Source organism: Scyliorhinus torazame, chromosome 8 (genome assembly GCF_047496885.1).
Source record: "Scyliorhinus torazame isolate Kashiwa2021f chromosome 8, sScyTor2.1, whole genome shotgun sequence".
Classification (NCBI taxonomy): Eukaryota; Metazoa; Chordata; class Chondrichthyes; order Carcharhiniformes; family Scyliorhinidae; genus Scyliorhinus; species Scyliorhinus torazame.
This window is the reverse complement of record NC_092714.1, coordinates 259,402,432-259,424,989: the sequence shown is the minus strand read 5'-3', so window position 1 is coordinate 259,424,989 and position 22,558 is coordinate 259,402,432. Positions and strand designations below refer to the sequence as shown.

At 45.4% G+C, this 22,558-nt stretch overlaps 1 protein-coding gene across 4 annotated transcripts in view; it reads left to right on the top strand.

Annotated features, from left to right (window-relative positions):
- Positions 1 to 22,558, top strand: part of LOC140428571 (rho GTPase-activating protein 39-like) — a 302,434-nt gene that overhangs the window by 187,839 nt on the left and 92,037 nt on the right. The gene's annotated exons all lie outside the window — the stretch shown is intronic.

Sequence of the window (22,558 nt, the reverse complement as noted above, 5' to 3'; positions counted from 1 at the left end):
ACAATTGTGGCATTAGGTTCTCCCTGAGCTGACTTCATGTTCGTTCTGTCTTGAAAATCTCTTCAATCTGCCTCCAGAATATAACTGTATGCCCTTTGCACTATTTCAGAAATTCGATCCAAGCTTTTATTGCCTTAATTGTCCACTCCTAACTTGAGTAACATAAATTATTCCAGACCTTTCAGCCACATGTTTTGCTATATAAAGCCCTCCCCTTCTCCCAGTGCACTTTCCATTGGAAACTTCTCTTGTTTCCTTCTGTGCTCCAGTGAATCAATTATAGAAGCCTCGCCCTCTTTCAAATCATGCCCCTGCCCTCTGAAATTCCCGTCTATAATTATCTGCCTTATCACCTCTATCTCTGCCTTCAACAATATCCTAAAATCTGATATCTCCCTCCCATCCCCAATTTCTCCTTTTGTCCACGATGCAAATAAAAGAGGTAGTCATTGAGACCCAACTGATGACTTTATCACTTCAGAGTTATCTGACCAGCTTAACTATTGTGGTAATAATGAGCTCATTTGTTGTTCAGAATGACGTATTTTTTTTTAGAAAGGGCTTGTGTTGAGCACTTTCCTCTCTAGCTAACTGCTGTGTGTGTTGGTTGCCTCCTCCAGAACAGGCGTTCAGATATTCTCTGCTATCCATATGTGGGATATTTTGTTAGGATCCCTCCACAGCTACCCCCTCCAAAATTTGACATTTTAGAATAAAGATCAGAACTAAAATCAGGGCTGCCCAGCAGATGGTCTAATATATTCCCAGTGTTTTGACAGATCTTTTGAAATCCTTTGCACAGGGCCTTTTGTTGTCGAGTGCTCCATTGAGAATGAAAAGGATGCATCAATCTGAGCCAGATCTGGAGAGGACAACGCCCATCTGGTTTACTTTCTCTCTAATTCTTAAGTTGAGGGAAAGCCGTGACTTGTTCTGTGTCTTCATTGATCTCTTTTCATATTGGTTGAGTTGTAGCCTGCAGTACACAATCTTTTAAAAAATATATATATATTTATTAAAGTTTTTCAACAACACAATTTTTTCCCCTTACAAACAATAACCTCCCCCCCCCCCCCCCCCCGTAACAAAATAACATGAAATTGCACTGAGCAATATATATACATTGCAAAATGGTATATTTACATAGCTTTATACACTGGCTCTCTCCCGCACGTGCCAGTTTCCCCCACCCTTCATGTTATCTCCTGCTCATCCATCCCCCCAAGAAATCCCCCATTCCCCCCCCCCTCCCCTTCCCAAGACGCCCCCCCCCCCCCCCCCCCCCACCCCCCCCCCCCCCCCCCCCCGGGTTGCTGCTGCTGACCGATCTTCCTCTAACGCTCCGCGAGATAGTCTAGGAACGGTTGCCACCGCCTGTAGAACCCCTGCGCAGACCCTCTTAAGGCAAACTTAATCCTCTCCAGCTTTATGAACCCAGCCATATCATTTATCCAGGCCTCCAGGCTGGGGGGCTTCGCCTCCTTCCACATTAGCAAGATCCTTCGCCGGGCTACTAGGGACGCAAAGGCCAGAATGCTGGCCTCTTTCGCCTCCTGCACTCCCGGCTCGTCCACTACTCCAAATATTGCTAGCCCCCAGCTTGGCTTGACCCGGACTTTCACCACCTGAGATATTGCTCCCGCCACTGCAGTACACAATCTTGAGCATTCTGCAGATCACTGATCATCTCTTTGGCAAAGGCTGTCACTATAATGGTTAGAGGATACTTGCTATTTTTAAGCGACTAGTTTTTAATTAGGAAATTTTAATTCTATGTTAAATTAACTTAATTCAAAAGCACCATAAAGGTGAATAGTCATAAGTTTGGTGAGTAATGGTCAAATTACTGGTATGTGATTTTATCAGTCTGTTGGGGAATTGGCTTAATCAGTGTTTTATCAATACCTTATCATTGGTTATGTGCAGTGTAGATGCAATAGCTCCTGGAAGCATTTGGATGGAGAAAATAGGAATTAAATTGCATTGTTATATTCAACACAGTTGGTTCAAATAAGCCTGAAAATTTTCTTCAAGAGATACAAATGAATGTGGAAAATGAGGTGAAGGAGCAATCCAACTGAAATGAAAAGTGAGTTTAAGAGATACACTCCACATTAAATCAATAGACTTTGCAGCATTCGTCCTTCATCCATCATGTCTGTGCCAGCTGCTTGAAAGAGTGTCAAAGTTTATACAATTCCCCAACATTCATCCACATCCTTGTTAAATTTTACCTTTTCAGGTACTTGCTCTTCTTTCCTCTTACTAAGATTATATATTCTGCTTGCACTACCACTGATGGGGTAGTCCATGTTTTGACAAAACCTCTGCATCAAAATAATTATTTAAACTTCCTTTGAAATCTTTCAGTGAGTAAAAATGTGTCTTTTAGCTTCTGACATACAGAACAGTGAAAATTGTTTATCCCAATTTACTTGATCAAAACCTCTTGCAATTATGAACGTCTTCATTAAATCTTTTTTTTTAATTCAAAACAAATGAGTTATTACTTGGGCCTTTCTCAATTCCGATCAAATTTCCCAATGTCCTTTTTAAAGGGGTGATGCCTCTTGTTGTTCCCCTCAATACCAGGCCTGAAGAGTGTACCACAACCACCGTGCTCAATGGGGTGCGATTTAACGAAAATGAAAGAGTCCTGTGTCGGGCACATTTAGCCGGGTGTTTCCCAGATCTGGCAGCGCAGAGAACGACTCTGCTATTAAATGGGACGATGCTTCATTTCTGGGCCTCCATGAGGAACGTTCAGCCGAAGCTGCACTTAATCCCATTTCCTGCACGAACGGGCTCCGCTCACCAGTGCAGCAATTTCTGAACCCTCTAACATGGCCTCCACCCCCACCCCCCTCAAAAGTCCCAACTTTCCAATGAGGGGTCCTCAAACCTCCCGCACCCCCCTCATAAGGGCACCCTGGACCCAATCCCCGGTGCGGGAAAGATGCCACCCAGACACTGCCAATCTGGCAGTGCCCGGGTGGCATCGGGGCTGCCAGGGTACCACCCTGCCCAGAGCCCGATCACCCAGGGACCCCCGATCACCTGGGAGAGCCCCAAGTACAGTTGCACCTGGTCCATGTTGGTGGAGACCAGTGTTAAACGGTGCTTGGTTGGGATCACCGAGGCACCGGCGTTTGATCCCACACCTTGGGTAACTCCAGGTCGAACATATTCAAGTGAGCCTGACTACTAATCCAGATCGTGATGCCCTGCAAGATCTCGTAAGGCATAGCAAGGTTGCTAAATCACGTGAGAGGCCTCTCGCGAGATTTAACATCCTCAGGCCCCCGATCACCATCGAGAGCCACCCAAGTGCCGTTACACCTGGTCCACGTTGGTGGGGACCAGTGCTAAATGGTGCTTATTCGGTACGGTAGCACAGTGGTTAGCACTGTTGCTTCACAGCACCAGGAACCTGGTTTCGATTCCCGGCTTGGGTCACTGCCTGTGCGGAGTCTGCATGTTCTCCCCGTGTCAGCGTGGGTTTCCTCCGGGTGCTCCGGTTTCCTCCCACAAGTCCTGAAAGCCATGCTGTTCGGTGAATTGACATTCTGAATTCTCCCTCCACGTGTGCCCGAACAGGCACCGGAATGTGGCGACGAGGGACTTTTCACAGTAACTTCATTGCAGTGTTCATGTAAGCCTACTCGCGGCAATAATAAAGATGATTATTATTATCCCTTGGGGCACCAGCTTTCGATCAATGGTTGGCAAAATAATACTTATGATGTTGCGTTAGCCTCTTGTGACTAAGTTTACCACGATAGTAGTAGCCTCTAAGTTGCTCCTTATGTTACTAGTTTTTGTGTGGGGTCACGTTTTCCATTTCAATGCAGGGGGGAAATGAGGGCGATATTTCCCTTGCCTATTTGAAAATGAGATCCTGTTGCGCTCTTTGATCCATGCCCATGCTTTTGTATGTTTGCACAGTTGTTAAACATTACCTTTTGCAATTAATTCATTGGGTAGCTTGCTTCAAAACAAACCCTCTATGTGTGCAACTTCTGCACAAGTGCACAATGCATACAGTAATGCCATAGGTATCAAATTTGAAAGTCTTGCTCGCAAGTCCTGGAATAATAAAGCTGTAGCTCTGTTCACTGCTGTGTGGGTGGTTCTTTCACATTCTGAAGCATTCCTCTTGAGTGCACTGTGTAGATTTGTGTCTTTAATTGTTCTAATGTGTATCCTGAAATGATTAGATAAATGGCAATGAGGTTCATTTGTCCCAATAGTACGCAGGAAATGAAATCAGAGTTCCTCTGTGAATCACCATCTTGTACTCCTGATGTATTGCAGCTAGGAGCTCATCTCTGACCCCTGTGTTTAACAAAATGAAAGATTAGTAAAAGTGAGTGATATTACCAAAAATAAAACATTTTCCCTGTCTCTTCCTCAGTCCCTCAACGCAACCACTAAAACCAAAAACTAGTGAACTATGTTCCACGTGGCCACATCCACGGAGTCACCAACCTTCTGCTGCCTTTTCAACTCTTTAAGGTGTCCCCTGAGACCTCACTACTTGGAGCCTGCGGACCGCAGTACATTTGCTGCTGGGAACCTCTATTTTTATTCCTCTCCCCAATGGTTTCTCAGCCAGGTGGTTCTTCCTGGCGATCTCCTTCTCCTGGTGATCTTTCTGGGACCTCTCCCTGCGATCCCCCTCTTTGTCTTTGGACTCCCCATGTTATGGCACCCAAATATGGATTTTGTGATCCTTGTTTTCACACCCCACAGGCACAGTCTTAATGTCCCCAAATGGCCGGGCCCTTTAACTAAATAAAAATAAACTAGAACGGAGCATGTGCAACTAATAATAATAATCTTTATTGTCACAGGTAGGCTTACATTAACATTGCAATGAAGCTACTGTGAAAATCCCCTAGTCACCACATTCCGGCGCCTGTTCGGGTACACGGACGGAGAATTCAGAATGTCCAAATTACCTAGCTCTTTACCTAAGTCTTTTGGGACTTGTGGGAGGAAACCGGAGCACCCGGAGGAAACTCACACAGACACAGGGAGAACGTGCAGACTCCGCACAGTGACCCAAGTTGGGAATCGAACCTGGGACCCTGGCGCTGTGAAGCAACAGTGCTAACCACTGTGCTACCATGCGTTATCCAGCTGTGGATGCACATGCCTGCAGATCTTCAATCTGCTGGGAATTGGAGTCATCAATCTCCACCTGGGGGGCCAGGGAAGTTCCTATTTCTTAACCCTGATCTACATTGGGACCTGGTCAAATACCTTGGACTTAAAATTCTTATCATTAATTTTTAACTCTCTGCATGACCTGACCCTTTCCCTATCTCTGAATCCCCTCCAGCCGACAACCCTCTGATTCTGGCCTCTTGTGTATTCCCAATTATAATTGCTCCACTGTTGGTGACTGTCCCTCAAATTACCTGGATCCAGGCTCTGGAATTGCGTGTCTTCACCTCTCTAGTTCTCTACCTTGCTTTTTTCCTTTTAGTGAAATACATAAAATCTGCCTCTCTGGCCAAACCTTTGGTCATTTGATCCAATGACCCAGATCTGCCAGTCCCCCCTGCCCCCGCACAAATCTTCTGGGCTCTGGATGGTCGGACACTTGCAGTACTCTGAACGGTATGCTACGGAATCCCTCTGACGTCCCAATGGAAGTCCCAACTTCACGGGAATTGCCCGGGAGGTTTCAACTGCCCAGGCTCCCACCTCAGCCCTTGGGCGACAATCCTACCCCTCTACCCTTGCTGCCAGCCGACCCACTTTTTCACTCACTCTCTCTCTTTCATTCACTAACGCACTGAAAAGCTATTTATATGTCCCAAAGCTTTTCAATCTGTTAGTGACTGAAGACCTGCCAAAATACAGTAGCCAGTGCCATGAAAAGGGGACGTGGCTTGACCTTTCCCGACAGTCCTGCATTATGGTGGAGCATTCCCAAAATGGGTTCCCTCTGTATTTCTGAAGAGGCCCAGTTCAGAAACCTGGGCCAGAAATGTGGCTCTCCACCTTAGTGTTTTTAAAAAAAGGCAATCTAACGGTGATTAGCACTATTCGGAAGATTTGGTGCACTATCACCTTACCAAGCCTGGTCTCATGTATCTCTTTATAATGTTCTGCGGAAGCAGAATTACCTTCACAGTGTTAGAGAGATATATATTTTATACATGTTGATGAAACAAGTGAAAATCATTGGGCATTTCTGGAAATGGTCAGAACGTTTAAAGTGGCTGCAGTAACCGGGTTACCCCTCTAAGTTTAAAACAAAACGTCTAACCTGTCTGTCAATAGCGACATGGGTTAAGTGATTGAGCACAAATCTGGAAAAAATGGAGTATAATGTGGACAAATGTGAAATTGTCCACTTTGGCAGAAAAAAATCAGAGTCTTACTATCGAAATGGTGAGAGGGCTTCAGCGAAGTTACTGTGAAAAGACCCTTGTGACAATAAGCGATTATTGTTATTATTAGATTGAAGAGCTCTGGGGTGCGATTCAACCAAAAAAGTTCTAAATGTCATTTTGGGTGGGTTTTGGCGGGGTGTTTCTCATTGGCATTTTGGGTTACCTCTATTCAGCTTCATTTTGGCATTTTTTGGGGGAGCTTGGGGAGTTTCTGCCTGGTCAAGTGGACATTTGGAAATATTTTCAACACTGGGGAGCTGAACTCGCTGGTGAGACCAGCTCCTCCCGAGATCGAGGTGCCATTTTGAAAGGGTGCCCCGATCTGTAAGTGGAGCTTGAGGATCTCTTCCATCAGGGTAGATGAATTTACCACGCTAAATTGCCCCTTAATCGGAAAAAAAGAATTGGGCATTCTAAATTTTTTTTTTAAAGTTATGCAGCGCATTGGTGAGACAACATTGAGAGCGCTGTGTACAGTATTGGTCTCCTTAGTGAAGGAAATATATAAACTATCAGGAATGGGTTGCGAGGAAAGGCTGGGCAGGTTAGGTTTGTATCCATTGGAGTTTAGAAGAGTAAGAGACCACTTGATCAAAACTATTTAAGATAAGATCCTGAGAGGTCTTGACAGAGTGGATGTGGAGAGGATGTTTCCTCTTCTGGGAGAATCTAGAACTAGGGGGTCACTGTTTAAAACGGCGGTGAGAAGTTTTTTCTCTGGAGGGTCATGAGTCGCTGGAACTCTCTTGTTCAAAGGGCAGTGGAAGAAGAATCTTTGAATATTTTAAGACTGAAAGCGATAGATTATTGTTTAACAAGGTTGGCGAAAGGTTAACTGGAGTAGGCAGGTATGTGAGGTTGTGGTTACAATTAGATCAGCCATTTAATGGTGGGGCAGGATGGAAGGGCCAAGTGGCCCACATCTCCTAATTTGTGTGTTCATATGACGCATCAATGAAGTTGGTTTTGTGTCTGGTCAGCTCTGCAGAAACTTGTCATATTGCCCATTTAGAAGGAGGTGTTATCACTGTGCTCACATTTGTTTTACGCTGGTGTGCAAATGGGATCGGTTGCCAAAATGAAGTGCAACATCACAGGAAATAGGTTTGCAAGCTCCTGAAACCATAACAACATTGCAAATCTGGTGTGTTGTGAGACCTGCTTTTGAATTTGTAAATGCACTTTCCTCCTGCCTCTGGGATGTTGCGGATTAATTCTTTTAATGTGTAAATGACCAATTTGCTTTGGGAGGCGTGTCACCGATGGTCTTTCCATGTACGTCTATGTGTAATTTACCAGGATGCAACAATACAGTTGTCTTGAGCCAACTTTGTTGCATCCCTCACAGCGACACTGTTGAGATATTAAAAGGAAAGACTTTAATTTAAGTAGGCTCTTTCACAACCACAGGATGTCTCAAAGTGCTTTACAACACAGACTATTTTTGAATTGTAGTCTCTTGTTTTAATGCAGGAAACGGCGACCGCCAATTTGTACACAGCAAGCTCCCACAGCAGCAATGTGATGACGATCAGATCTATTTTTGTGATTAAAAACAAAAGTGCTGGAAAAGCTCAGCAGGTCTGGTAGCATCTGTGTGAGGTGACAGAAATCCAGTTAATATTTCAAGGGCCCAATGTGACTCTTCTTTGGAACGAGGAGAAGTAGTAGTTCTGAAATATTCTTTTTTTTAAAGGAAATTTAGAGTAGCCAATTATTTTTCTTCTCCAATTAAGGGGCAATTTAGTGTGGCCAATCCACCTAATCAGCACACCTTTGGGTTGTGGGGGTGAAACCCACGCAGACATGGGGAGAATGTGCAAACTCCACACGGACAATGGCCCAGGGCCGGGATTCGAACCCAGGTCCTCAGCGCCGCAGTGCCAGTGCTCAGTGCCAGTGCTAGCCATTGTGCCACATGCTGCCCCTCGAAGTGTTCGTATTGAGTGTCCGCACTCCTCTCCACAAATGCTGACGGACCGGATGAGCTTTTCCAGCACTTTCTGTTTTTATTTCAGATCTCCAGAATCCTCAATATTTTGCTTTTACCTATTTTTGTGAAATTGTTTGAGGGATAAAAGTATTGGCCGGGACACAGGGAATCACTCCCCTGCCCTCCTTCAAAATCGTGCCATGAGAGAATAGAGAGGGTCTCCTCTCGTACGAGGCACAAGAAGGCCTGCTTTTATTCTTGCGCCAGACTTGAATCCAGACCTTCTGACTTTGATGTGAGAATGCTACCAACTGAGCCATGATTGGCACTGACAAAATTAGTTCAGTCTAGATGACTTTGATTGCTCCTATTTTCTAGGCAGTTTTTCCAAACCTTATTTCCCTCTGTTCGATCAACTCTTGAATCTCGGTTGAAATTCCAGTGGCAGTACCGAGGGAATGCCGTGTTATCCTTTGGATGAGATATTTGTAGTCCATTATAGTCTAAAATACTCCATTTTAATGTTTCCTTCAGGGTTTTCTCTCTGCTGTGTTGCAAAGAGACATTCCACTCTCAAAATGGCAACTGCAAGCTACATTAATGGCTTCTTCTCTTTTAGCTCTGCATTGAAGAATACAAAGGAAAGCCACCAAAGCTGTGTGGTTGATTTTTGTTCATCGAGATGCAACATGTAAAACTGGGCTGTTAATTGACTAACTACCTAACCAGGAACTCAAAATATAGGCCACATATTTCCCACAAGAGTCAAACTCTGTGATTTACTGACAGATATAGTGCACCTACAGTATGATATCTATCAAACTGCTGCTCTCAGGAAGCTTGGAGCATGGGGGGGTGGGGGTGGACCAGCAGTCTCCCACTCACTCATTCACTCACACACTGCTGCGGCATCAAATTTAAAACCAGGTATTTATTATTATAAAAGGTATCTTTTATAATAGCAGCAGGGGCTGGTTCAGCTCACTGGGCTAAATCGTTGGTTTTTAAAGCAGACCAAGGCAGGCCAGCAGCACGGTTCAATTCCCATACCAGCCTCCCCGAACAGGCGCCGGAATGTGGCGACTAGGGGCTTTTCACAGTAACTTCATTGAAGCCTACTCGTGACAATAAGCGATTTTCATTTCATTTCATTCAACTGATGTGCATAAAATTAATTAGCACCATAAGCAGTCATCTTCATATACTTTAATGTAATTCTTGGGTCATTGTTTGAGGAAAGCTCTTCTGTCTCTCATAACTGGCCGTTAAATGGTGGGCCTGTATTTCAAAGGGGTTTCTGGATGTAGGAATCGCTTGACACTTTTCAAGGACCCTTAGTTACGGTTTGGACCTAACTGAAACTGATATGGAGCACTAGGAAGGAACGCTTCTGTGGTATTTGTCCGGGGTGATCTGTCGAGAGGGCCATGTGACCCGGGAAGCTAATCGGGGACCAGAATGGGGGGGGAATCATCCTAGTAGTGTAGGTTTGAGTTATGCCGCCCCACTAGGAATCACAAACCACCTGAAAGACTGCTTTATGATGGACTGATTGCAGGTGTTTAATGTTCAAATTATTGGGGACTAAGTGACTTAACTCCGTGAGGGAGGGATGAGGTATTTGTCCCCTTTTATGGGGCGATCTGCCAGAAGGGTCACGTGTCTGTGCGGAGTCTGCACATCCTCCCCGTGTGTGCGTGGGTTTCCTCCGGGTGCTCCGGTTTCCTCCCACAGTCCAAAGATATGCAGGTTAGGTGGTTTGGCCATGATAAATTGCCCTTAGTGTCCAAAATTGCCCTTAGTGTTGGGTGGGGTTGCTGGGTTATGGGGATAGGGTGGAGGTGTTGACCTTGGGTAGGGTGCTCTTTCCAAGAGCCGGTGCAGACTCGATGGGCCGAACGGCCTCCTTCTGCACTGTAAATTCTATGATAATTTATGACCCAGCTAACCAATCAGGGACCAGGGTGGGGGATGATGCTGGCAGGGCAGGTTTAGCAGTTCAGTCCTGGAAGCTGACCCACAGCTACAGAGCTGCAAAGCTCAGCATTGTAGTTATATGTAAATAAACGTTGCAGTTGTTATTTCCCTAACTGGTGAACGGGAAATATTACAGCTTCATAATTCCAAGCAAGACGATAAATAGCAAGGATTTAATGGCAGCTCCCCTTTTCAGAAGCATGTGTCCCATCAAAAGCAAATCAAGTTAAGGAATTTTAATGTTTTTTAAAATCTTTTAAAAATAAATTTAAACTATCCAATTCATTTTTTCCCCCAATTAGGGGGCAATTTAGCGCGGCCAATCCACCTACCCTGCACATCTTTTGTTTTTGTGGGGGTGAGACCCACGCAGACACGGAGAATGTGCAAACTCCACACGGACAGTGACCCGGGGCCGGTATCGAACCCGGGTCCTCGGCGCCCTGAGGCAGCAGTGCTAACCACTGTGCCAGCCCAATTTAACAGTATTAGCACCTTCAGAGACTCGTTGAAATTTGCACAAACTTTAATAACACACTCTTAATGCTTGCTTCTGCAGATGAGTAAACCTGACCCATGGTTTAATCTGGTTTCAAGAGTCTGATGTGACTAATGTAGAAATATTTCAGCAGTGATATGCCTCTGTAATAGAAATCCTTCATGTACTTTATGGGCAATTACTAAGTGTTGTTTGCCACGCTACACCAGATTACTTGGCATGCAAGCTTGTCAGTTAATTTCATTGGGAGGTGTGAATGTGCATCTAGAAGCTGGCTTTTCTGTTCAACACAAGAAAAACTGTGTCCGGAGAAACCCAAGTTATAAATGTTAAATCACCATCCCACCTGCTGTTTGAGGGGACATAAAATGTCCGGTGAAGCAGGATGTTCCATCTTATGCTCTCTCTACAGGGTAAAGAAAAAACACAGATTAACTAGTCAGTCATCTTGTTGCATTTTTAAAAACTGTTACTGGCACAGTGTGGCTGCCACATTTGCCTACATAACAGTGATTGCATTCCAAATGGAATTGATTTTGTTAAACTACTTGGAGAGATTTCAATATCTGGCAAGGTTTTATGTAAATGTTACCCTTGTTATGTAACGCTCACAGAACTGGCAATGGACCTGCTTTTTAACTTCTTCCAATATTAACATTTGCACTACCCCTTGTAGGATGGTCTTGCAAGTGAGCGTACCCCAATATATTTTAACAAATGTATTGGGCCAGGGTTTAGAAAACTCCAAAGTATATCATGGGAGTTCACCTGACCTGCAACTGTTTATTAATTTTGGTTACGATGAGCACAAGAGCCTGCCTTTCAGGTGTTAGTCGTGTTAGTCAACAGAGGCCTTAATGTAATGATTTAGGCCAGGCCTTTCAGATTGGCAAGCCTGGGAGTGGTCCGCCCGCCAAGACCGGGCTTTCAAGAAGATAAAAGAACAGCTTTCCTCAGAGAACGGCTTGGCACACTAGGACCCCAGAAAAGAGTTGGTGCTCACGTGCGACGCGTCTCCATATGGCGTTGGTGCAGTTTTGGCGCACGAGGGCAAAATGGACAGGAACGACCTATAGCGTTTGCTTCCAGGACGCTGGCAGCAGCAGAACAAAAGTACGCCCAAATCGAAAAGGAAGGACTGGCTGTGATCTTCGCGGGGAAGAAATTTCACCAGTACTTATACGGGCGGAAATTACCTGTAATTACAGACCACAAGCCATTGCTGGGTTTGTTGAAAGAAGACAAAGCAATACCACCAATAGCTTCGGCCCGGATCCAATGCTGGGCCCTACTACTGGCGGCGTACCGGTACCAACTGGAGCATCGGCCAGGAACCTGGGTGGCAAACGCCGATGCACTCAGCAGGCTGCCATTACCGGATGCCCCGCCATTAGTACCCAAAATAGAGGAAACGGTAATGACGTTACACTTCCTGGACACCCTTCCAGTGGCTGCACAAAACATTCGTTTATGGACCCAAAGGGACCCGGTTTTATCTTAAATAAAACACATATGGTGCTAACTGGGAGATGGAAAGACCCGTCCAGGCGGAATTCCACCCTTACTGGAGCAGAAGAGTGCAGATCACCGTGGAAGACGGGATCCTGCTATGGGGTGGCTCGAGTAATAGAGTCACGGCCGTCGAGCATACTGGCTGAACTACATTATGGGCATCCTGGAGTCTCAAAAATGAAGATGCTGGCCAGGAGCTCGTCTGGTGGCCGGGCCTGGACACCGACATAGCGGCATTGGTAGGTCAGTGCCAAGAATGCCAACAAGGGCCGAAGGTGCCACTGGCAGCCCCACTGCACCCATGGGAATGGCCAGGTAGACTTCATGTTGATTTTGCAGGCCCGTTTATGGGTTCAGTGTTTTCTATAATAGTAGACGCCCATTCCAAATGGCTGGACATCTACAAATTGAACTCTGCAAATTCAACAACTACCATTGGAAAAACTCCGCACCTCGTTTGCAACTCATGGTGTCCCGGAGGTGTTAGTTTTGGATAATGGATCGGTTTTCACCAGCCAGGACTTCACAAAATCTATGAAGTCGAATGGCATTCGGCACATAAGGACGGCACCATACCACCCGGCATTGAATGGTTTGGCAGAGAGAGCCGTCCAACCGTTAAAAGTCGGGTTGAAGAAACAGTCAGCGGCATCATTGGACACCAAACTGTCGTGTTGGCTATTTGATTACAGAAGAACCCCACACGCCACAACGGGAACAGCACCAGCGGAGCTACTCGGGGCCAAACGACTCCGAATCCCGCTGAGTCTACTATTCCCGAATTTAGGTGGCAGAATAGAGTGACACCAAGAGGCCCAATGCAGGGGCCACGACAACACTCGCCAAAAAAGGCAGTTCAACACGGCTGAAAATGTATGGGTCAGAAATTATGTAAATGGCCCCACATGGGTAGCAGGAACAGTCAAGGCCAGGACAGGACCTGTGTCGTATGAGATACGTGTGGGAAAACATGTAATAAAGAAACACCTGGACCAGGTGCGGGCCTCAGATTTGTTTCCTGCTCTGGAGCTGACTCAGACCAACATACCAAGGACCGTGGAGAGTCCTCCCCGACAAGCTATTCACGCCCCTCCGACACCACTGGTGAGGACATCGGACTCGGATATGGACAGCGTGGATGATGCCGCAGCTGTACCCCTGCCACCGGAGGAAAAGGGGGAACCGCCCCTCAGGCGCTCACATTGGAAAAGCCGTTATACCCCCACCTATGTCAGAGGCCGAAGTGGAGGAGCCGGACCCGGCACAAAAACAAAGCAGGAGACCCATGTGTCACGAGGACTATGAGAGCTCCTCTGACTTTGGGGGGAGGGGTGTAATGACTTAGGCCAGGCCTTTGAGATTGGCCAATTAAAATAAGAGTTCCCTGATTACTGGCCCAATCAGGGAACCCCCTTTTGTGTATATAACAGGGAGTGTCAGATCCTCTGCCCTCCCGGTGTGGACAGCAGACTGAATGGTCATGGTTGTTCAGCTGTTGGGTTTGTAAATAAAAGGAATTTGGGTTACGGGACTTCTGTCTCCATGGACTGATTACACTTAAGCACTTTTAGTTAACATTTTTATAAACCCACACAGTCAGCATTTTTATCAGCTACCAACATAAATTCCCCACACAGCTACAGTACTCTATGTATAACCCTGAATAAATTCCCCCTTTAGCTGTTTCAATTTAATAACAAATCCCATAAACCAGAAAACCCTTTTCAAAGGTGTGAAGCACACCGCCCTCAAGACCTGGTACGGATGCTCCTGTTTCCTTTCCAAAACAGCAGGTTTGAATTTCTTCAAGAAAACAGTTATTTCTTTTCAAGTTCTTTTCAAGTTATCAAGTAGTCTGGAAACCGCTTTTAAAATGCAGATAGAGAAAAAACCTTCTTTCAACCTGTGCAGAACAAAACCAGTTCAAACTCAAAGCGAAAAGTAAAACCAACCCCCAGAGCCACAGCCCAGCTCCACCCACAGAATGACATCACTGAAGCCATGTGATGAGACAAAACATTTCTTAAAAGGGACACTCCCATGACACAACTTATCCTCTGTCTTTGTGCACTCACCATACTAGGGGTGTCTAATATTGTAAAACATGGATTATTCTCCTCCTCCCCTGACTGTAACCTTTACGTTGAAAACATATTTACTCCGCTGCTGAGGACAGTTCATCTCCCGTATAAAAGACCGAAATTTCCAGGGCCCAGAGCTTTAACGCATGCACCAATGGAATGTGATTCTTTCTCCAATGATTTGTGTATGCCGGAGGCCCTGACCTGCTCTTACTGGTTATTTTGCACTCCCAGGTTCTCTGCTTGCTACCTCCCGTTCTCTCTGGTATGTCCGTGGCCCGGGTCTGCTCCTTCCCTGATCTCTGTAGTGCACCAGTGACCCTGGTTCAGTCAGTTCCCGGTTCCACTCTGTGATTCTTGAGGTACGCAGCCCACTTTTCATTCATGCATGAGGAGAGGTAAAGACTCACAACAGAAAGAGTTGATATTTCTGTTTGAATTCCAAAGTCTGCCTCCAGATTTCCATGAAGCCATTTAGGTGTGCATGAGGCATATAGGTGATTATTTAAAAACAATAAAAAGGGCAGACACACATTTGGAGTGGGGGGGGTGGGGGGGGGGGGGGGGGCTCTGGTGGGGTTGGCATCGTTGGTTTGGTTGGCATGTTTAAAATTTTAATGTTGAATTTACTCACTTCTAGTTTCAACAGGCAGCAGGGTGACCAACCTGATCCTGGGACTCAGAGATTTTTCTCTTCCTGCTCCAGTTCCCACCTGATAATCAGGCTTGCTTCCAGACCAGAAACATCCAGGAAGCCCAGCACCTCTTTCCCCCTCCACCCCCAAGCCCCAGCGTGGGAGTAAATATTGGGGGGGGGGGGGGGGTGTTATGGAGGGAACGTGTGTGCAAAGCAGACAATATACATTACACATATGAAAGAAAGATGGTACGATCTTTTTGAACAAGTGTGTATGAGGATACAGAGAGGACACAAAAAGGTGATGTTACTCAAAGGTCGAGTGTGGAAAGGAAACGACCATCGAGTGAATCAAAGAAAGAGAGTGGGAAGTGGGAAGAGAGCCATATTCAGCCAGGGGCCATTTTTGTTTGCCACAGAAATTTTAACATGGGTTAACATGTGACAATAAATCAAATCAATCAATCATCTGTGTGTGTTTTGGACCTCCGGTTAAGCAAGGCAGCTCGATAGAGGAAGTGTCCATGTTTTAAGTTTATCTGACTCACTTGTGATTGATTCTGTCAGAGACATTTAGTTCAGGCCATTGTTGTCCGTTTTCAGGACTAACAAGGTGGCTTCAGATGGTCAGATTGCCTATTTCTGATTTGGATGAGGGAGTCTTGAAAAAGGTAAAAGAAGAGCTTGGTTTTATCGTTTTGCATTTGTTGGAGAACAGGTGTCGAAGTTCGTAGACTAATCCATGGGGTTGAACAAGTAAATATAGGGGCATGAAGAATAGTCTGTCGATAGTAACGAATCAGCTGAAGATACCAAGCATAGAAGCAGAACTGCTCAGGGCCACCTTGTGTGACTTGGAGGAGTTTTTAAAAACTTGTGCTGGGAACCAATGATTCACTTTCTCAAATTCTAGTTCATTTTTTTCCCAACCAATTTTCTCACTGCCCTTTAAACCATTATGTATTTTTGCTGAGTTATTATTCCACTTCAATACTTCCATACCTAGTCCAAGTAGCCAATCTTCTGTGCACCTTTGTACAGTGAGTCTTTGCAAGCTAATCGACTCAGCGTTGCCATCTTCTCCAGGGGAAATCAATAATGATTTCCATCTCTATTAGTTTTAAAGAGTAACACATTTATTGAGTAGCATTGGTACAAAGACACTGCAGTACTTTCATTTTGATTCTTCAGGAACCTTCCATGTCTCTGTTCTGACTTGCCTCAGTGCTGTTCCAATATGCTCCTTTTGCAGACAAAAAGCATTCTAGTAATTACAGCCTTTCTTGTGAGTGAAATGGCTCAATTTTAAAAAGGATGGCACCGGCTCGGTGAAGTCATATTGCCCGTGTCCTAGCCGCGTTATTCTCCCGCTGTAAAACCAAGAGACAGTGCTGAGTCAGGAATCACTCATGGGAACTGGGACAGAGGGCTGGACAATGGAGACCGAATCACGAGAAAGTTTCCTTGGTTAAAAATAAAGACAATAGCCGGGGCTCTAGTTTCTGCACTCTCTTATCAAGATCAGCAGCGCATTATGTGAAGCTAACACAAACTGCAAAAAGCTCATTTCATTCGCTGAAGTATCATCTCTCCATGTAGGAGACAATGACTTGCTTTGGGTGTAAAACTATATATTGACTTGGAGAGATCGTCGCACGATGGCGTTCCCCCGCCCCCCCCCTCTTTTTGACTAACTTTCAAAGTGTCCCTTGACACTAAATTTATTTTTGGGCAGCACGGTAGCACAAGTGGATAGCACTGTGGCTTAACAGCGCCAGGGTCCCAGGTTTGATTCCCCGCTGGGTCACTGTCTGTGCGGAGTCTGCACATTCTCCCCGTGTCTGCGTGGGTTTCCTCTGGGTGCTCCGGTTTCCTCCCACAGTCCAAAGACGTGCAGGTTAGGTGGATTGGCCATGATAAATTACCCTTAGTGACCAAAAAGGTTCGATGGGGTTATTGGGTTAAAGGGATAGGGTGGAAGTGAGGGCTTAAGTGGGTCGGTGCAGACTCGATCGGCCAAATGGCCTCCTTCTGCGCTGTATGTTCTATGTTCTAGATTTGTGGGGTCATGGTTAGCAAACAAGCCCGATTTTCAATCTTGTGGCCCACTGAGATGAAGGAGGCCATTCATGCGGCCCTCCCACCGGCCTAGGTTGCCCATCACTGCTTTATATAGTACTCTTCACAACTATCAGTTGTCCCAAAGCGTCATCACTGTTGTAATATAGGAAATGCGGCAGCCAACTTGTGCACTGCAAGCTCCCACAAACAGGAAAATGATCATTAGCAGATGATCTGAATGGTGATGCTGATTGAGACACAAATGTTGGTCAGGACACTGATAACTCCCTTACTCCTCTTTGAAATAGTGGCTTGGAATCTTTTACATCCACCCAATCAGGCAGATGGGATCTTGGTTTAATGCCTCATCCAAAAGATGGCATCTACAACGATGCAGCACTGCCTCAGTTCTCCACTGGAGTGTTAGCCTTGATTTCTCTGCTCACGTCCTGGAGCAGGACTCGAACCCTGAACTTGTGACGAGACGAGAGTGCTACCAACTGACATACAGCTGACACGAATGAATAAAGAAACATAGAGAAATATTTCAAAACTTGTGTGTGGAGCAAAGAGAAAGAGAGAGCCTTGTTTGAGTACACAAATAAAACACATTCTTTCAGTAATGTAACTGGAAGAGAACACTCAGAGGTGACATCCATGGGTTAAAAAGAAAGGCTTCCTTCCTGTTGTGTTACCTGCATGGTTGATAACACATGTTACTCAATCCTTGGTTGATGGTGAGGTCCTCTGAATCTTGTTGAAGAAGACTCAAACTCGTCCAGTAACAACAAAGATTTATTGAGTAACTACAACTATGAATGCATGAGTTCTTTACCTTAACATGGAAACTAGGAATTGGTTAACAAGATTTAACAATAATAACTAAATGTAACTCCACTAACTATCTATGTGATTCTGATGTTACCCTGTTCACAGCACACCCACGAGAGAGAGAGAGAGACCCTGTATGGCTGCATTTATACCCCTGTTGGTCCAGCCCTCTGGTGATCATGTGGTGCTGCTATTTACCCATTAACCCCTTGTGTGCATGCACCTACAGAGATCACCACACTTCCCTTTCCTTCGTCTCTCCTAACCTCTCGATGTTTTACAAGCAATCAATTACTTTGAATGGGTCACTGTCCATGTGGAATTTGCACATTCTCTCTGTGCTTGCGTAGGCCTCACCCCCACAGCCAAAGATATATACAGGCTAGGTGGATTGGCCACGCTAAATTGCCCCTTGATTGGAAAAAAGATAAATGGGTACTCTAAATTAAAAAAAAAAATACTAATCAAGTACTTTGAAGTGGCATCACTGTTTTAATATGGGGGGGGGGGGGGAAACAAAGAACCACAACATTATTAATATGTTAAATTGTCACCTTTCCCAAATAGTCACTGGAGAAGACATAGCCTTAAACAATGATAATCCAAGTTGTGTAAATGATTGTGGCCTGAATTAGATGGCTACACAGACTAAAAGGGCTTAAAACAAATAGGCAAATGATATTTTCACCAAGGAAATTGATAATTCAATGCAGCAGTGAAGGGGTGTCACAATGACCTTTGATCAAGCCCAGCACTTGTTTGCCTGAACTTATAAAAGGAGAAGACCAGAAAATTATCTGAATCCACGCCAACGCTTTTCCCTCGACTAATACCACCAAAAAAAACAGGTTAAATATTTGTTCATTGCATTTGGTATTAGTGGGACCTTACTGTGCACAGATTAGCTGCTACATTTGTCTACATAACAGTGACTTCACTTCATCCCCAAGGGCATGAGACACTCTCTATACACACAAGTTGTTACTCAAAGAAAATCGTGAGATTTGTGAGATGTTAAATGTCAGTTAGACAAATTCAAATTCTGGAGGAATCCCAGTAGTTTGGAAACTACCAATTTGTGCCTAGTTTCAAAGAGGGTATAAAATAAACCCAGGCAGTCACGGACCCATTGGTCCTGCAGCAACAAGAAAGTAAGATAATGGTCGATTATCAAGAATAAACTTGAGCATTACCTATGGAATAAGTAATGTGGATTAGAAGCCAACATGGATTCAGTAGAGGGGGAGGACATTTCTGCCTGACCACTGTTGGCAGCTTTTTGAGTGGCTATAATAGTACTTAGAATATCTTGGGCTGGATTCTCAGTTTTGGAGATTTAAGTCCCCACGCTGGCGTGAAAACGGTGGTCTTTTACGCCAGGAAAACTGGTGTCAAAAGGCCACCGATTTCCCGTTTTGCTGTGGGCTAGCGGGGAGGCAGCGTAGAGCTCGCAGCTCTAGCTGCCAATACGTCCCCCAGCACTTCCAGTTCAGAAGCCGTGCATGCGCACGGCGACGTCCTGCAGCAGCCGCACCGTGCTCCATGGTGGACTCAGACCGCGACCGCCCGCCCACAGAGCCCCCAGCCCTTAATGAAGGCCACCCGCCGATCGGCCCTCCCCCGACTGTGGCGACCCCGGACTGAGTCCGCAGCCGCCTCACGAGCTTCCCAAACGCTTGGACCATGAGAGTCCCACGCCGTCCGAATTGAGCCGGTCGGGGACGGAGCAGCGCGGGGCGGGCCTCGGGCAATCGCCTGAGGCGATGGATAATCGTTGCGGCTTACTCCTAGAGTATGCCGCTTTTCAGGGGGTGTAGAATTTAAAAACCGGCCCCGCCCCCAATTTTGGCGCCAAAACGGATTCTCTGCCCTGGCGCTGAATGCGATTTTGGCGTCAAGGAGCAGAGAATCTAGCCCCTTGTATCTGGATTTCCAAAACACACAAAACTCCATACCTGATATTGATGTTGAATAGAAGGAGGCAGCTCCAGTTTCCTCATGGATGGATTAATTTAGATGGACCAAAGTCCTCTTTCAGAGCTACTTATCTTGTGATCAGGGAACTTTGTCATAAGTGGCTGTCCCGAGGCTGCCTCCCATCATCACGTTTCCAGTGTAAATCATAATGATAGGTGCCTTGTAGACACCATTGGGATATCATTCTACCTTTTAAAAGGCAGCAGCCGTCAAACATGAACATAGAAGTGCTGTTCATTTTTAGTTCTGCGATTCAATTTGAGACAGACGCCCATTTGAGCAAAGGTGAAACAGTCGTAATCAATCCTGTTCTACCTTAAAAGGTTGACAAAATGGTTGCACCCCCTGCCTCTTTGAGTGGCTAGATGCTGCGAATGTACTGTCAGCAGCAGGTGTTCAGTACAACCACTGTCTGGCTATCCAGAACCCAACATTATTTTCTGGGGCTGAGGAGATACAGAATTGTGGAAAATATGGCGTTATGTTGTTTTGACCCTTCAGCAGGGACTGGTAGTACGCAGTTACAATGCCAGCAATAAAACAGTGCCCTAGTGGTACTAGATGTCCATTTGGCTGTCCCTCTTCCAGTGTCCCAGTATAAACATGAAGTGTTGAAATTATCATTGCATTCTGACATGAGAGGAGATCATATAATATGGAGAGGTGCACACCTGCTCAAGCCTCGTGTTGTTTTCTTTACTGTTGACAGATCTAAACTATTTTTATGTAATGCAAGTTAAAACCTGGGTTTATAGCCTCAAGAAAATGCTCCAGCCTCCTCTCTTCACAGTTGCTTACTGTCACGCCATCCTCCTCTCTTGTCAGTGTGGCGTATTCATCGTGTTTTTAGTGTTTCCCCACAACCAGCCTTGTAGCTGAACAGGGGGCACTTTAAGAGAATGATTGCATGACATTTCTGGAGATGACGCCATCGGCCGTTTGAGCAGGCAAACGGGTAGTCTAACATCGCAGGCTGTAGCGTTAACATCTTATAAATGGAGAAGTGTGGGGTGGGGGGCACAGTGGTTAGCACTGGGACTATGGCGCTGAGGACCCGGATTCGAATCTCGGCCCTGGGTCACTGGCCATGTCGAGTTTGCACACTCTCCCCGTGTCTGCATGGGTTTCATTCCCACAACCCAAAGATATGCAGGTCAGGTGGAATGGCCACACTAAATTGCCCCTTATTGGGGAAAAAAAGATAATTGGGTACTCGAAATTTATTTTTAAAAATAAATTTTTTTAAATGAATGGAGTCAAATTGATGTAACAGAGCAATTAAATGGACAGACAGCAGATTTGTCCTTGCACCTAATCAAAGGAACCAAGGAACGCGATTCACATACCGAAGTCGAACTATTGCTGGTGCAACAAACCGATATTGGGTCAAAGGAAATTATCTGGCACTAATGGGAAGAACTTCGCTCGAAAAGATCAGATTAAATTGGGCCGAGGTATATCTTGTGGCTAATTCTGAATTAGGCCTATCCAAAATCTTGAAGAAACAATGTTGAGCCGGGATGCATGAAGGATATATCAGTAAAGCTGAAGATCACGGAAACAAGTCAGTCAAGATGCTTAAAGATTAGGTCAGTGCTATACTCAATCAAATCTCTGAGGCAGAATTAGAATGGCTGGTAAGAACAGGAGTCTTCGAACCCGTTATCGTGAGTGATTGGGCTATGCCAATCATCCCAGTGATAAAATTGGATCTGTACGCATTTGTGGCGTTTTTCAAGTCGCAGTTAATCCTGTACTGTCTGTAGAGCAGTATCATCTAACCCTGGGTGGATCACTATGAGAGCGCATTTGTGCAAGCTAAAGAGACACTACTAAGTTAGAAGTCCTGACATATTTAGATCAAAATTTACCGCAGCAATTGGCATGTGACACATTTCCTTATGGGGTTGGGGCGGTGGTCTCCCACGGGTGAAGAGAAGCCGATAGCCTTGGTGCTCACTCAACCCAAGTTTCTCTGGCGTTGCTGATGGCTAACTGCCAACTGCGCACAGCATTCGATTTGCTACAACCACTCAAGACAAAATTAAATTGTTGCGAAAAATGCAATAGGATCAGGTCAGAACCAAGCGAAACGTCATGCTTCCCGCCGGGATCACGAAGGTCTGGCAAGAAATTATACCACCAGTGAAAAGTGGACTCCTGTCAACATCTAAGAATAGACAGGACTGGTCTCCTACACCATTCAAATCTGAGATAATGTAATATGGAGAAGGCATGCGGATCAACTTTTGGTGACCAGAACCAATCCGCCAGAGGCAGAACCTGACAGAGTCTATGTCTAGTTGTGTCAAGAGACGACCTGGACCTTCCAGAGGACCTGACACTAATCAAACCAATTGGGAGAAACAGCACCTCCATTGCAAATCAAACGGCAAGTCAGATTCCAATGTTCTATGATCACTGCGTCGATTCTGGTTCAGATAACTACTGATGATGCTCACACCAAGCTAAAGATACCAGAGGTTGCAGCAAATATAAAAAAACAGGCACCTGCGGTTCACCGACAACCACACTGAGAACGTCGACCTCCGGAACGTCAGATGTATTGACTGTTGTTGACTGATTGTTCACGTTGCTAATTTATATATTTATTGCGTTAGGGGCGTTTGATTTAAAGAGGAG